This window comes from Halichoerus grypus, chromosome 5 (genome assembly GCF_964656455.1).
Source record: "Halichoerus grypus chromosome 5, mHalGry1.hap1.1, whole genome shotgun sequence".
Taxonomy (NCBI): domain Eukaryota; kingdom Metazoa; phylum Chordata; class Mammalia; order Carnivora; family Phocidae; genus Halichoerus; species Halichoerus grypus.
Genome location: NC_135716.1, coordinates 126,800,761 through 126,816,958, shown reverse-complemented (window position 1 = coordinate 126,816,958; position 16,198 = coordinate 126,800,761). Strand labels below are relative to the sequence as shown.

The 16,198-nt window shown below is 35.8% G+C and overlaps 1 pseudogene; it reads left to right on the top strand.

Annotated features, from left to right (window-relative positions):
- The first annotated feature begins 13,656 nt into the window (after positions 1–13,656).
- On the top strand, positions 13,657–14,876 carry LOC118536036 (14-3-3 protein zeta/delta pseudogene; annotated as a pseudogene).
- Positions 14,877–16,198: the final 1,322 nt, after the last annotated feature.

The window sequence follows — 16,198 nt, the reverse complement described above, 5'->3', positions numbered from 1 at the left end:
GAAAAGTATATGTTAAAGGGATTGGCATGACCTTGTAAGATAATTGAAAAAAATCTAAAAAATTGTTGGAATTAATTAGCATTTACAAGGTTAGTAGATTAAAAAAAATCTATAAACAAAGTCAATTAGGTTTTATACTGGCAACAAAGTTAGAAAATGATATTTTTAAAAAATACCACTTAGCACAGTACAAAAATATGACATACAGAGGAAGATGTGCAAGACCTTTATAGAAAAAATACAAACTTTACTGAAAAACAATAAAAAGACTCTAAATAAATGGAAAGACATACTGTGGTCATGGATTGGAAAAATCATTATTTTTAAGATGTCAGTTCTCTCCAATTGATCTACAGACTCAAAGCAATCCTAGTCAAAATCTTAAATGACTCTGTGTGTGTGTGTGTGTCTGTGTGTCTGTGTGTGTTTGTGTGAGCACGTGCATGTGTGAATGCACAAATGCAGGAGTAGAATAGCATATTCAATGTGTATGGAAATTCATAGTGCCAATAATAGTCAAGATCTACCAAAAATGAAAATGTATTATAAAGCTATAAATAAGATTATATAGGATTGTTGCTTAAGGAGTTAATTATATGTTAAGAGATGATGCAAAAAAAAAAACAAGCTCTTCAACTTCTGTCTTATTTCTATATGCTCTTTAGTGTATCTTGATTTTCATATGGCATTCAGCTATTTTCCTGTTTAATAATGATTAAACAAGTAAGACAAAAAGTGTTGATGGATTATCAACTTAAAAGGAAGTTATGCTGTAGGACTCTGTCCCTGTGCTTTTTACATTTAATATTCTTAATAAACAACACGAAATGATGAAAGTCTTAGGTTTCAAAATTATCTCAATAACTATTTTCTTTAAATTTGCAGATACTTTGCATTTTATAAAACACATTTTATAGACATTATTATATTTAATCTTCATAGTAAACCTGTGAAATAGAGAATGTAATTTTGGGTGGAATAAGTTGGAATCCATTATTGCTTAAAGCCAACAGGATTTCAAGGCCTGATTTAATTTAATTTATTTATTTTTAAAGACTTTATTAATCTATTTGACAGGGAGAGAGAGAGAAGAACACAAGCAGGGGAGTGGCAGGCAGAGGGAGAACCAGGCTCCATCCTAGGACCCCGGGATCATGACCCGAGCCAAAGGCAGATGCTTAACCAACTGAGCCACCCAGGTGCCCCACGCCTCAATTAATTTTAAAAAATGACTTATGAAAATATGGATGGAGGGGATCTAGTTTAATGGCAGTTTTTAAATGGAGTTGAAAAGGAGTTTTAATATGAGAAAAGATAATACTAAACAGAAAGGAAAATGTTTTAGTCTGTTTAATAGTAGCAAAATATAATTTCAAGGGAAGTGATGGCAAGTTGTACTCTGCATTGGTCAGATAATACTAGGAATCTGTGTTCAGTTCTAGGTACCATATTTTGAAAGACATTAATAAACTAGAGAACATCTGCTGAGGAAAGACCAAGATGATTAAAAAATTAAAACTGTCATGAAAGGAATGGTTGAGATTCACCTGGAACATGAAAGCTCTCATCAAATATTTTAAAAAGCATCCTGTAAAAAAAAGAATTATTTTAAAAAAATAAAAATAAATAAAAAAAAGTTGGCTCAGAGAATAGATATATGGCCAACAGATTAAAATTATAGGAGAGCATATTTCAACTAAGTATAGAAAGAACTTTTCTCATAATTCAAAATGTTCTACTTAACCTCAAGGTTTGGTGTTGTGCAGATTATATTCCAGCTAAGTGCCTGATTTTTTATTCTTATTTATTGAGGCATACATAATCTGCATAGAATCTGGACTGATCTTAGTGGAGTTTTTAAAAAAATTTTTTAAAGATTTATTTGTTTATTTTAGAGTTGGGGGAGGGGCTGAAGGAGAGGGAGAGAGAGTCTTACGCAGACTCCTTGCAGAGCCCCAACACAGGGCTCAATCCCACCACCCTGAGATCACAACCTGAGCCAAAACAAAGAGTAGGATGTTTAACTGACTGTGCCACACAGGTGCCCCTTTTTAAAATGTTCATGAAGGTAAACCACCATCCAGATCAAGACAGAACCCCAGAGATAAGGGCTATGTGGTCATGGAGTTTACAATCTAGAGAAGACAAACATTAGAGAAAAACAATATAGTATGACAATGGGGAAGTCCTGAAGGTGCTCTAAGAGCATCTAATGGGGAATGGAACCTAATCTAGGGGTAAGGGGAAATATCTTAAGGGTGTGACATTTAAACAGACTGGATATGAGAAGTTAACCTGACAAAGGATGAGTTTATTGGTAAATTTTCTGTAAGGGGTACAGTATGTGCAAAGTTCCACCCTTCAAAAAGCAAGAGAGCATGGAGTATTCAAGAACCAGAGACAACTATGAAGGGAAACATAATAAAAATTCAGATAAGCAGTCACCAAGGAACTGCATTATTTTCCTTTTAGCTGATCCAAAATAGCTTCTATCATCTTCATATAATATTGATGAGAAATAAACCAACTGACTTGAACAAACAAACAAAAGAATATGGTAATTTTTCTCCTCCTGTCTGAGTTACCCAGAACCTTATGTTTAGGCCAAAGGCCCCTTTCCTAACTCTGTCCTCTTAATTTCAGCCCAGGCTTCCTGTGTTTTATTTCTTAGATCTCATGGTCTTCTTACATCTCCTGATCTTTCCAGTTGCTTATTATATAAATATTTCTCTTGAGATTCAGTATATTTTAAGGCAAAAGACTTGACTCTTACTTCCTCAAGGATGAGAAAGAAGATGAAAGAAGCAACTAATACTTTGTTAGGAAGCATCTTCATGGAATAAAAATTATTAAATTATATCATGTGTCCCAATCTAGAAAAAAAGTCTCATCAAATGCTATTAACTATAAAAAAAAGTCCTCATTAAGAAAAATATTAATAATTACTATAAATTAAAACTTCAAAATTTGGGGGTAATCTTTTCAATTATATCCATGCTTTTTGTGGCATCTCCTGACTATAAATTTCTGTAAATTGTAATAATAGCTAAATTCATTGAAAACTTACTCTGTTCTAAGATCTTTACATGTATTTATTTATGTAATTCTTACAACAACATATGAGGTAGCTACTATTACTATGACCATTTAACAGATGAGGAAATTGCCCAGAGTCACATGGCTAGTAAGAAACAGAGTCTAACCCAGGTAATCTGGCTTCAGGTCCTCCAGCCCTAAAGGAGTGCTTATTAATGATGAAGATGAAAAAATTGTAACTGTAAGAAATACCTGGTTGGCAGAGATTCTCCTATACATCATTGAGGCCACTCACAGACAGAGTACTGGTAGAGTGCCATATATCTTTTCTTGCCTAAATAAGCCCCATAAAGAATTTCTAGAAAAGGTAAAAGTCCAAATCCCCTTTCTCAACAAACCTGTATTTCTCAACATAGAAGAATGATATTTAGAAAATACCATGAAGCCCCATAGGATCTGTGGCAAGAGGAGAGTTACTGTTCTCATAGCCATGAGGAATCTGAAAGAGTAAGGTTGGTCATAGGATTTCTACCTCTGTCTTTGCTACCTTGCTTCCTTTTGATTAGTTCCATCTCTCTCTTCAACCCCTCCCTTCCCCAACCCTGGGTGCCCAGTGTGCTTGACTGCCTAAAGCACCTTTCCAACCCTCTCCCAACGCTGAACCACTAACCTGCCAAGCTATCCTGTGTATTAACTAGTGAGCCAATAGTCTTTTCTATCCTTGCTGTAATGTAATAATAAAAGCATTAGATTTGGAGTCAGAGGCTTCCATCTGCCATTAGCCATATGACCCTGAGCAAGTTGTATAATTTCTCTGAGCCTCAGTTCCTCATTGCTAATAGGAAAATGACAATGGCCCACAGAATTCTCTATAAAGAACTTTGTAAATTATAAAGTACTAGGGGATATACTAAATTATTGACATGTGAATTAAAAAACTCTTTAAGGAAGTTTTATTTCTGGATATAATGTTTTAACACATAGGGTGAATTTTTATGATAATGTCAGGTGATGCAGGTAACTGATACATACAGGAGTTAATTTGGGAGCCGAGAGGATCTTTCTATGTCCTTTAAACAAACATCAAAAGCAGGTGTCTTGTCTTCCCACATAACTCCGTATAGTAGTCAGGTGCACAATTTAAAGTGTATGTATCTCCCATAATGAACATTTATCCCCCAATCTATTAGCAATCTATTAGCAGAGTGAATTACTGGGACATGCAAAGAACTAGGCTATTCGTGACTGCTTTGGTTTTGTACTATCCTAACCAGACCCCTGAACAGTAAATTGTTCTGCATGCACATCCTAATGAGCACCAAGCTTCAAAGAGGTCCCACAGACATTTCAGCAAGAGGCCTTCATTTGGTACAAACTCCAGATTACTGCTGGAAGGCTGTTTTGTGTTTTTGAATGGATGGAAAATATACTACCTTTTAAAATTGTAATTAACTATTGTTTTCTTAAGCATAAGTCATTGAATTTGGTCATATGCCACCTCTGGATTTGTTGACATAAATTTGTATTTGGGAATATTAAAAGCAAAATATAATCTACAATCCTTGTCCACACAAATTGCAGTAAATTACAGTTCACCAAATTGCTGTACTAAGAGGAAAATAGAAATGGTTGTGGATTTCATAAAGCAAACATAGTATTCCAAAAATAATTACAGAGTTGTCACCTTAAAATATCCAGTTGTTTCTCAAAAGTGATCAGTATTAAGTAAAGACACTTTCATCCATGTTAGATTTCATTGACTTTACAGTTACCAATCCCTCCCCCTCTTCACCTATTTTTTGGTATTTATTTTAGAAAAGTTTGTTCTTTTTCTTTATTTTTCTGAGGAGAAAAAGGAAATGTATAAAAAAGAATATGAAAACATTTATATGGATACACACATTTCATTTGCAGAAAATTACATGCTATTATGTTACGTGACTTATTATCTAACAATATAATTCATTAACAATAGAGAATTTGCTGTATTTTAAAACCCTAGGAAGCAAAGTCAGTTTTTTATTTGTTTTGTTTTGCTTTTGAAGTAGTGCTCTTTAGAGCAAACTGAAGTTATTAGGAAACAGGCTTCCACTGTCCTATGCAGACTTTAGTTTTAAATAAATTACTCTGTGTATATACAAAGCATATGTAAATGCTCACATAATATATAAATTTCTTATATATTAAGTTTATATTGGAAGAAAAAAGAAACACATCCATTTCTCAACATAAAACTAAAAATAACAACTATAAAACCTATGTTTAGTCCTGAATAACTCTGAAAAAAAGAAGACTGAGGAGATCTTGGAACCCAACAAGTACACAAACATGGAAATTAAGAATTGTCCTCCAAAATAAAATTGTAATCAAAATGTTTATCAATAAAAATCTACAGGTCTCTATGTTTTAATGACTTTCGGAGCTAAGCAGAAGTGATTCAGGTTTGATTCCAAATCTTTTGTAACCATTTTATACCATTATACAACCAAATTAAAAGTTCACCAAAGGCTGATGAATCCTATAGTTTACTCGATGGTTTTACGTCAGCTCAACTCAGAGAGGAAAAGTCACAAGGGGTTGATTTTTAATGCTAATTTTGATTTCTAATGCTTACAATAAATTAAGTCAACCACTTTCCAAGTTCCGGACTGCCACACATGATCTAAACTGCTCTGTGGGGATAAAACACTTTAGAAGCTTATAATTCCTACAGAGTGTTTTGATTATTTTATACAAACTAAACTCAAACAGCAAAAAATTTCACAAGGGAAATTTTTGTGTGGTTTAAGGCCACATAATCTGGTTTCAACTCTTGTCTTTGCCTTGAGTTAAAGGCATACTCATTAACTTGAAACAATAAACTCAAACCTTAACATTTCTGGAAAGAATTCAATTCAGGACTGGCAGTATCAATGGTAAATATTACACACAGGCTCAAAGTGATCTTATACAGATATACAGGACATGTAGGTAATGTAGGCAATGCCAAAGTTTTAAATGAGCAACAGATATACTACATATCATTGCCTTATATATGGGCATTACCCCTTCACACACACATGCAAAATTTTCTAGCTTTCTCAATACTGAATTAGAAGCTGGGGTTATAATTTAAACATTTATTTAGAGAGGAAATGCAGAATGGAATTGGAATGGTATTAGTTATATACCACATTAGAAAAGCTAATCAATAATCAATTTTTAAAGAAAAAAAAGGTTGGACCATGTAAAAATAGACTAAAAAAAATAACTACCTACTTGGGGTTTATAGCTGAAACGGAATAACATAGGCTAAGTAAGCAACATCCTAACACCTTAGCTAAATGTGATAGAATTGGATTAGGCATTAACACAGAGAAAAGAGAAAAAATGGATATTTTAAATGGACAATAGGGTTTTTTTTTTTTCTTTGTAAAAACTAATGTGAGTTAAATTTAGGTGGAAGAGGTAACAGGATGCAGCACATTAAAAAGAGAAGGAAACATTGTAGGAATAAGTAGAGAAAAAAAGAAAAGACCTAGAAGGCAGAGAGGCTCAAGAAGGAAGAAATTATGTACACATGTCAGAACAGTGTACAGCTTAGCACATATCTCACTAAGGAGTGTCTAAAACAATCAGGTAGTTTGACTCACTCAAATATAAAATAAGACTATAAACAGACAAGAGAATAATGGAATGTGGTGGTTCCAAGAAATTTTTTCAAAATTATAACTCTCCCACACTAGCTATACATTTGCCTTTGTAATAGCAAGGTTGGAAATCACCAATTCATATGGAACTAGCCATCACATATTTTTTGAAAAATTGTCCCATTTAGTCACTCTTTGTTTTAAAAGTTGGACTACTATAACAAAGTAAAGCCATGACAAAGAAAATTCCATTTAATTAAAAGTAGGTTTGCCAAAGAGAAGACCATCATCACTCTATCTCCCCAGATTTAGACACTATTTTCAAAATTTTACTGGAGTGTAAACAAAACATCCACTGCTGCCTCCATCCCCACCATGCTAGTCCCAACCCCAAACACTATGAACTTTGAGAATATTTCCAGAGTAACCTCCAGCTCTATCTATATTGTCCAAACATGGTATACCGTATACCATATATGTACCATAAGTTGCACTATCCATTCAAAGCCTTCTGGCTTCTACTTCTGTACTATATTCTCATTTACTTACTCATTTAGTTGATCAGGATTTACTGAGTTCTAGACACTGGCATTGCATTACGTATTATGTTACAGACACTGGCACAAATAAGACATTCATGAATTCCGATCCTGAGGAGTCAAGAGCCTAGCAGGGTATTTTGACAAGTTTCAATATAATATAGGAAGTGCAGATTATTATAAGAGCACATAAGAGAAACACCCAATTGTTGTGGTATAAGACGGAGAATCAAGGTAGACTTGCTGAAGGCTGAAACCTAGAGTTTCAGTCCCTCTATGTAGGAGACAAATGAAAGTTAATTTCTAACTTATCTCCTATACCTCTGTAAAATCTTATCAGTTACTAATTCCTTTTGCTTAATTAAACCACATATTCCTTTTGCTTAATTAAATCTTTTCATGGCACATTCTGCTTTAAACCCTTGCTTTTCTGGTCATTATCTCAATGTTCTTTATCCATCTAAAAAATTTACCATTGTCCTTTGCCTTTTTTATTTTTATTGAATTATTTATTTTTTGCTCAATTTTTTTAAGGAAGATTATTTATTTATTTGAGAAAGACAGAGAGAGAGTAAGCAAGTGAGCTGGGAAGAGGAGCAGAGGTAGAGAGAGAATCATAAGCAGGCTCTAGCATGGAGCCTGACACAGGACTCAATCTCACAATCCTGAGATCATGACCTGAGCCAAAATCAAGAGTTGGTTGCTTAATCGATGGAGTCACCCAGGTGCCCCCCATTTGCCTTTTTTAAAAAGTAATATCTAACATTTATCAAATGCTTACTGAAGGCTGGGCACTCATTCTATGTATTTTACCCTTTTTATCTCAATAATCCTCTTGACAACTTTATGAGAGAGGTAATATTACTGTCTTCATTTCACAGACAAGAGGACTGAGGCTTTGAGTATTTTAATAATTTACTCATGGTCAGCTAGCTGGTCAGTTGTAGAGCCACGACTTGTATCTGGGTCACATTTGAATGCTCAGCCTGCATTCTTGGCCACTACTATCTACTGCCTTCTTCCCTTTTGCTACTTCAAAGCCCAGTTTATTCCCATCTCCACCATGCATCTCTCCTTTCTGCAGAAGTTGAAGTGGAATACTTCCAGGCATAAGAAGAAAATAACACTTTTCAACCAAAACAAAGTGAAAGAGCCCTACACTAGCATTACCTTCATACCAAAACCAGATGAAAATATTATAAGAAAATTAAAAATACAGACCAATAGAATTAATAAGATTGTTAAATCCCTGGCCAGACTTAACAAAAAAAAGAGAGAAAGGACCCAAATAAATAAAATCATGAACGAGGGGCGCCTGGGTGGCTCAGTCGTTAAGCGTCTACCTTCAGCTCAGGTCATGGTCCCAGGGTCCTGGGATCGAGCCCCGCATTGGGCTCCCTGCTCCACGGGAAGCCTACTTCTCCCTCTCCCACTCCCCCTGCTTGTGTTCCCTCTCTCACTGTGTCTCTCTCTGTCAAATAAATAAATAAATAAATAAATAAATAAATAAATAAATATCATGAACGAAAGAGGAGAGATCACAACCAACACTGAAGAAATACAAACAATTACAAGAACATATTATGAGCAACTATATGCCAACAAATTAGGCAATCTGGAAGAAATGGATGAATTCCTAGAGATGTATAAATTACCAAAACTGAAATAGGAAGAAACAGAAAACCTGAACAAACCCATAACCATCAAGGAAATTGAAGCCTTAATCAAAAATCTCCCAACAAACAAGAGTCCAGGGCCAGATGGCTTTCCAGGAGATTCTACCAAACATTTAAAGAGGAATTAATACCTATTCTTCTGAAGCTGTTTAAAAAAAAACAGAAATGGAAGGACAACTTCCAAACTCTTTCTATGAAGCCAGCATTACCTTGATCCCAAAACTAGACAAAGACCCCACCAAAAAGGAGAATTACATACCAATATCCCTGACGAACATGAATGCAAAAATTCTCACCAAGACACTAGTCAATAGGATCCAACAGTACATTAAAAGGATTATTCACCACGACCAAGTAGGATTTATTCCTGGGTTGCAAGGGTGGTTCAACATCCACAAATCAATCAATGTGATATACTACATTAATAAAAGAAAGGACAAGAACCACGTGATCCTCTCAATAGATGCAGAAAAAGCATTTGACAAAGTACAGCATTCTTTCTTGATTAAAACTCTTCACAGTGTAGGGATAGAGGGAATATACTTCAATATCATAAAAGCTATCTACAAAAAGCCCACAGTGAATATCATTCTCAATGGGGAAAAACTGAGAGCTTGTCCCCTTAAGTTGGGAACACGGCAGGGATATCCACTATCACCACTGTTGTTCAACACAATACTAGAAGTCCTAGCCTCAGCAATCAGACAACAAAAAGAAATAAAAGGCATCCGAATTGGCAAAGAAGTCAAACTCTCACTTTTCACAGATGACATGATACTCTATGTGGAAAACCCAAAATACTCCACCCCAAAATTGCTAGAACTCATATAGGAATTCAGCAAAATGACAGGATATAAAATCAATGCACAGAAATCAGTTGCATTTCTATACACTAACAATGAGACAGAAAAAAGAGAAATTAAGGTGTTGATCCCATTTACAATTGCACCAAAACCCACAAGATACCTAGGAATAAACCTAACCAAAGAGGCAAAGGATTTGTACTAAGAAAACTATAGAACACTCATGGAAGAAATTGAGGAAGACACAAAGAAATGTAAAAACGTCCCATGCTCATGGATTGGAAGGACAAATATTGTTAAAATGTCTATGCTACCTACAGCAATCTATACATTCAAAGCAATGCCTATCAAAATACCATCAACTTTTTCACAGACTGGAACAAATAATCCTAAAATTTGTATGGAATCAGAAAAGATCCCAGATAGCCAGAGGAATGCTGAAAAAGAAAACCAAAGCTGGCGGCATCACAATTCCGGACTTCCAGCTCTATTACAAAGCTGTCATCATCAAGACAGTATGGTACTGGCACAAAAACAGACACATAGATCAATGGAACAGAATAGAGAACTCAGAAATGGACCCTCAACGCTATGGTCAACTAATCTTCAACAAAGCAGGAAAGAATATCTAATGGAAAAAAGTCTCTTCAACAAATGGTGCTGGTAAAATTAGACAGCCACATGCAGAAGAATGAAACTGGACCATTTCCTTACACCACACACAAAGATAAACTCAGAATCGATGAAAGACCTAAATGTGAGACAGGAATCCATCAAAATTCTAGAGGAGAACACAGGCAGCAGCCTCTAAGACCTCGGCTGTAGCAACTTCTTGCCAGACACATCTCCAAAGGCAACAGAAACAAAGGCCACAATGAACTATTGGGACTTCATGAAGACAAAAAGCTTTTGCACAACAAAGGAAACAGTTGACAAAACCAAAAGACGATCTACAGAATGGGAGAAGATATTTGCAAATGTCTTATCAGATAAAGGGCTAGTATCCAAAATCTATAAAGAACTTATCAAACTCAACACGCAAAGAATAAATAATCTAATCAAGAAATGGGCAGAAGACATGAACAGACATTTCTCCAAAGAAGACATACAAATGGCCAACCAACATATGAAAAAATGCTCAACATCACTCATCATCAGGGAAATACAAATCAAAATCACAATGAGATAATACCTCACACCAGTCATAACGGCTAAAATTAACAATTCAGGAAATGAAGATGTTGGCAAGGATATGGAGAAAGGGGAACTCTCTTACATTGTTACTGGGAATGCCGACTGGTGCAGCCACTCTGGAAAACAGTATGGAGGTTCTTCAAAAGGTTGAAAATAGAGCTACCCTGCGACCTAGCAATTGCACTACTAGGTATTTACCCAAAGATACAAATGTAGTGATCCGAAAGGGCACCTGCACCCCAATGTTTATAGCAGCAATGTCCACAATAGCCAAACTATGTAAAGAGCCAAGATGTCCATCGACAGATGAATGGATAAAGAACACGTCACACACACACACACACACACACACACACACACACACACACACAATGGAATACTACTCAATCATCAAAAAAATGAAATCTTGCCATTTGCAACGAATGCATAGAACTAGAGGGTATTATGCTAAGTGATATAAGTCAATCAGAGAAAGACAATTATCATATGATCTCACTGATGTGTGGAATTTAAGAAACAAAACAGGGTATCATAGGGGAAGGGAGGGAAAAATAAAACAAGATGAAACCAAAGGGGGAGACAAACCATAAGAGACTCTTAATCATATGAAACAAACTGAGGGTTGCTGGAGGGGAGGGGGCTGGGTGATGGGCAGTAAGGAAGGCACGTGATGTAATGAGCACTGGGTGTTATATGAGACTGATGAATCACAGACCTCTACCTCTGAAACTTATAATACATTATATGTTAATAAATTGAATTTAAATTAAAAAATAATAGAAAAAAGTACAGACCATTATTTCCCATGCAGATAGATGCAAAAATCCTCCAATAATGTATAAAAAGAACTATATACCATGACCAAATGGGATTTATTCTAGACATGTAAGATTGGTTCAACATTCAAAAATTCATGTAATACATACCTTAACAGGCTAAAGAAGAAAAATCACATGCTCATATCTCACATGCTTGTAGATGCAAAAAAACAAAATAAAACAAAACCTCTTAGCAAACTTGGAATAGAGGGGAACTTCCTCAATTTGATAAAGAACATCTGCAAAAAAAAAAAAAAACCTGCTGCTAACATCATGCATAATGGTGAAAAATTAGAAGCTTTCCCACTAAGACTAAGAATCAGGCAAGGATGTCCCCTCTCAGCCCTGCTTTTCAGCAGTACTGGAAGTAATGGAAGTCCTAGCCAATGTAATTAGAGAAGAAAAGAAAAAAAAGGCATACAGATTAAGAAGAAAGAGATAAAACTGTCTTTTTTCACAGATGACATGACTGTCAGTATGGAAAATCCCAAAGAATCAACAAAAAAACTCCTGGAACTAATGACAAGATACCAAGTTAACATACAAAAGTCATTCACTCTCCTATATACTAGCCATGAGCAAGTGGAATTTGAAATTAAAAAACACAATATTAGCAGCCCCCAAAATGAAAGACTTAGGTATAAATCTAAAAAATATATATAAAATATATATAAGGAATACTACAAAGCTGTGATGAAATAAATCAAAGAACTAAAAATTGGATAGATATTCCATATTCATGGATAGGAAGACTCAATATTGTCACAATGTCAATTCTTCCTAAATCGATAAATAGACTAAATGCAATTCTAATAAAAATCCCAGCAAATTATTTTGTGACTATCTGATTTATGACACCAAATAACCAACACAATATTGAAGGAGAAGAACAAAGTCAGAGGACTGACACTGTCCAAATTCAAGACTTACTATAAAGTTACAGTAATCAGTACAGTATGATTGGTGAAAAATAGGCAAACAAACCAGTGGAACAGAATAGAGAGCCCAGAAATAGACCCTCACAAATATAGTCAACTGATCTTTGACAAAGGAGTAAATGCACAAAACAAAATGCAGGAAAAATTCTCTTTTTAACACATGGTCCTGGAACAACTGGACAACCACATGCAAAAAAATGAATTGATACACAGACCCTACACTTTTCGCAAATATTAACTCAAAATGGATGATAGGTTTACATGCAAAATGCAAAACTATAAAACTCCTAGAAGATAACCTAGGAGAAAATCTAGATGACTTTGGGTTTGCTGATGACTTTTTAGATACAACCCCAAAGGCCAGATCCATGAGAGAAATAAATGATGAACTAGAATTCATTAAAATTAAAAACTTCTGCTCTGTGAGAGACACTGTTAGGAGAATGAAAAGACAAGCACAGAATGGTAGAAAATATTTGTAAACAATATGTCTGATAATGAATTGATATGCAAATATATGAAAAATTCTTAAAACTAAACAAGAAAAACAATACATACTGTATGATTCCAAATATATGACATTCTGAAAAGGCAAAAATATGGAGATTACAAAGATCAGTGTTTGCCAGAGGCTGGGGAGTGGAGGGTAGAAAAGGCAGAGCACAGGGGATTTTTAGGGCAGTGAAACTATTCTTTATGATACTACAGTGGTAAATACATGTCATTGTACATATGTTAAAATCTGAAAATGTACAACTCAAGAGTGAACTCTAGTGTAAACTATGGACTTTGGGTGATAATGATATATCAATGTAGATTCACCAATTATAGCAAACACATTATTCTGGTGTGGTATGTTGAGTGTGGGGGAAGCTGTGAATGTGTGGGGGAAGAGGGCATGTGAAAACTCTGTACTTACTGCTTAATTTTGCTGTGAACCTAAAACTGCTTTTAAAAAATAAAGTCTATTTTTTTAAAGTATAAACTCCTGAGAGTCTCAGCCTCATCACTGCTGCTCAGAGAATGCCGAGCCCCCATCTGTCCACCACCACCCACTCTAGAATAGAACATCCAGTCCTGGATAGAAATGAGCTGGTGCAGAGGGCCAAACTGGCTGAGCAGGCTGAGCGATATGTTTACATGGCAGCCTGCCTGAAGTCTGTAACTGAGCAAAAAGCTGAATTATTCAATGCGGAGTGGAACCTTCTCTCAATTGCTTATAAAAATGTTGTAGGAGCCCATAGGTCACCTTGGAGGGTCATCTCAAGTATTGAGCAAAAGATGGAAGGTGCTGAGAAAAACAGCAGATGGTTTGAGAATACAGAGAGAAAACTGAGACCAAGCTAAAAGATGTCTGCAATGATGTACGGTCTCTTTTGGGAGTTTTTTTTTTTCTTTTTTTTAAAGATTTTATTTATTTTTGACAGAGAGAGAGTGTACAAGCAGGGGAAGAAGCAGGCAGAGGGAGAGGGAGAAGCAGATTCCCTACTGAGCAGGGAGCCCGATGTGGGGCTCGATCCCAGGACCCTGGGATCATGACCTGAGCCGAAGGCAGACGCTCAACCATCTGAGCCACCCAGGCGCCCCTCTTTTGGGAGTTTTTGATCCCCAGGGCTTCACAGATGAGCAAAGTCTTTTATTTGAAAATGAAAGGAGACGACTACTGTTACTTGGCCGAGGTTTCTGCTGGTGATGATAAGGAGATTGTGGATCAGTCAAAACAGGCATATCAAGAAGTTTTGAAATCAGCAAAAAGGAAATGCAACCAACACATCCTATCAGGTTGGGTCTGGCCCTTAACTTCTCCATGTTCTATTTTAAGATTCTGAACTCCCTGGAGAAAGCCTGCTCTCTTGCAAAGACAGCTTTTGATAAAACCATTGCTGAACTTGATACATTAAGTGAAGAGTCATACCAAGACAGCACTTTTGTGGTGCCTGGGTGGCTCGTCGGTTAAGCATCTGACTTTGGTTCAGGTCATGATCTTGGGGTCCTGGGCTCCAGCCCCGTATCAGGCTCCCTACTCAGCAGGGAGTCTGCTTGCACCTCTCCCTCTGCCCCTCCCCCTACGTGTGCTCTCTCTGTCTCTCTCTAATAAATAAATAAAAATCTTAAAAAAAAAGAAAAGAAAAAAAAAGACAGCACACTAACAATGCAATTACTTGAGACAACTTGACATTGTGGACTTCAGATACCCAAGGAGACGGAGTTGAACTGAAGCAGGAGAAGGAGGGGAAAATTAGCTGGCCTTCCAACTTTTGTCTTCCTCACTCTAAAATTTACACAGTAGACCATTTGTCATTCATGCTGTCCCACAAATAGTTTTTTGTTTATGGTTTATGACAGATTTATGTTACTTCTATTTGAATTCCTGTTCTTCCCATGTGGTTTTTATGTTTAATATAGGGGAGTAGAGTCAGTTAATGTTTAGGGAGTTACCTGTTTTCATCTTGGCATGGCCAATATGGGGATGTGGAACTTTTATACTAGTTATAAATGTTTGGCATAGTACATTTGGTACATTGTGGCTTCACAAAGACCATGTTAAAACTGCTTCCATGTCTAAGCAGAGAAAACTGCCTACATACTGGTTTGTCCTGGTGGGGAATAAAAGGAATAACTGGTTCCAGACACAGGTATAGTTATTGTGGAAACTTTAAGTCTGGAGCACTTACAAGGCTGTAGCAGAAATAGGTACCCCGTGGATATTACAGGTTGAACCACGTGTATCTGTGGAATACTCATTCTCAATGTGCACACCTTTGACTACAGTTGCAGAAGTGTTGCTTTCATTGTGACCCAATTTACTCTGGATAAGGGCAGAATAATGGTTCATATTCCGTTATTTGTAAAGTTCCCTGCTGTTTGCTTTCATTATTTTTGCAACACTCATTTTATTTGTATTTAAATGTTTTAGACAACCTAAGAACAAATGTACAAGTAAAAATGAATTGCTTGGTATCCATTACTCTATGTATATTAAGCACAACAGCAAAACAAAAATCCCATGGGTTTAACTTTTTTTGGGGTTTGGTTTTTTGGGGTTTTTTTTGCTTTCGTGATTTTTTTTTTTTGATACTTGTCTAACATGCATGTGGTGTAAAAATAGTTAACAGGGAAATAACTTGAGATGATAACTAGCTTTAATGTCTTATGAAATTTCCATGAACAAGCCAAGCATAATTGTAGAGCACGTATTAAGTTCATATAAGTGGAATAAAGGTTTATGAATGGACTTTTCAACTACTTTCTCTACAGCTTTTCATGTAAATTAGACTTTTGGTTCTGAAACTTCTCTAAAGGAAATTGTACATTTTTAGAAATTTATTCCTTACTCTCTCTTGGCAGCTAATGGGTTTTTACCATGTTTAAATACAAAGTTTCTTATAATAACAACAACAAGGTATAAACTCCTCAGGACAAAGAGAACAGGAAAGGAAACAATGTTTTTAAAGATGGGAAAAAGATGAAACAAATAGCAACTGACTCAGTAAGTCAGAGAAAGTTGAAGCCTAACTACCTGGAAAGGGAGATACCAATGAAAAACAAGCACATTTATTCTACT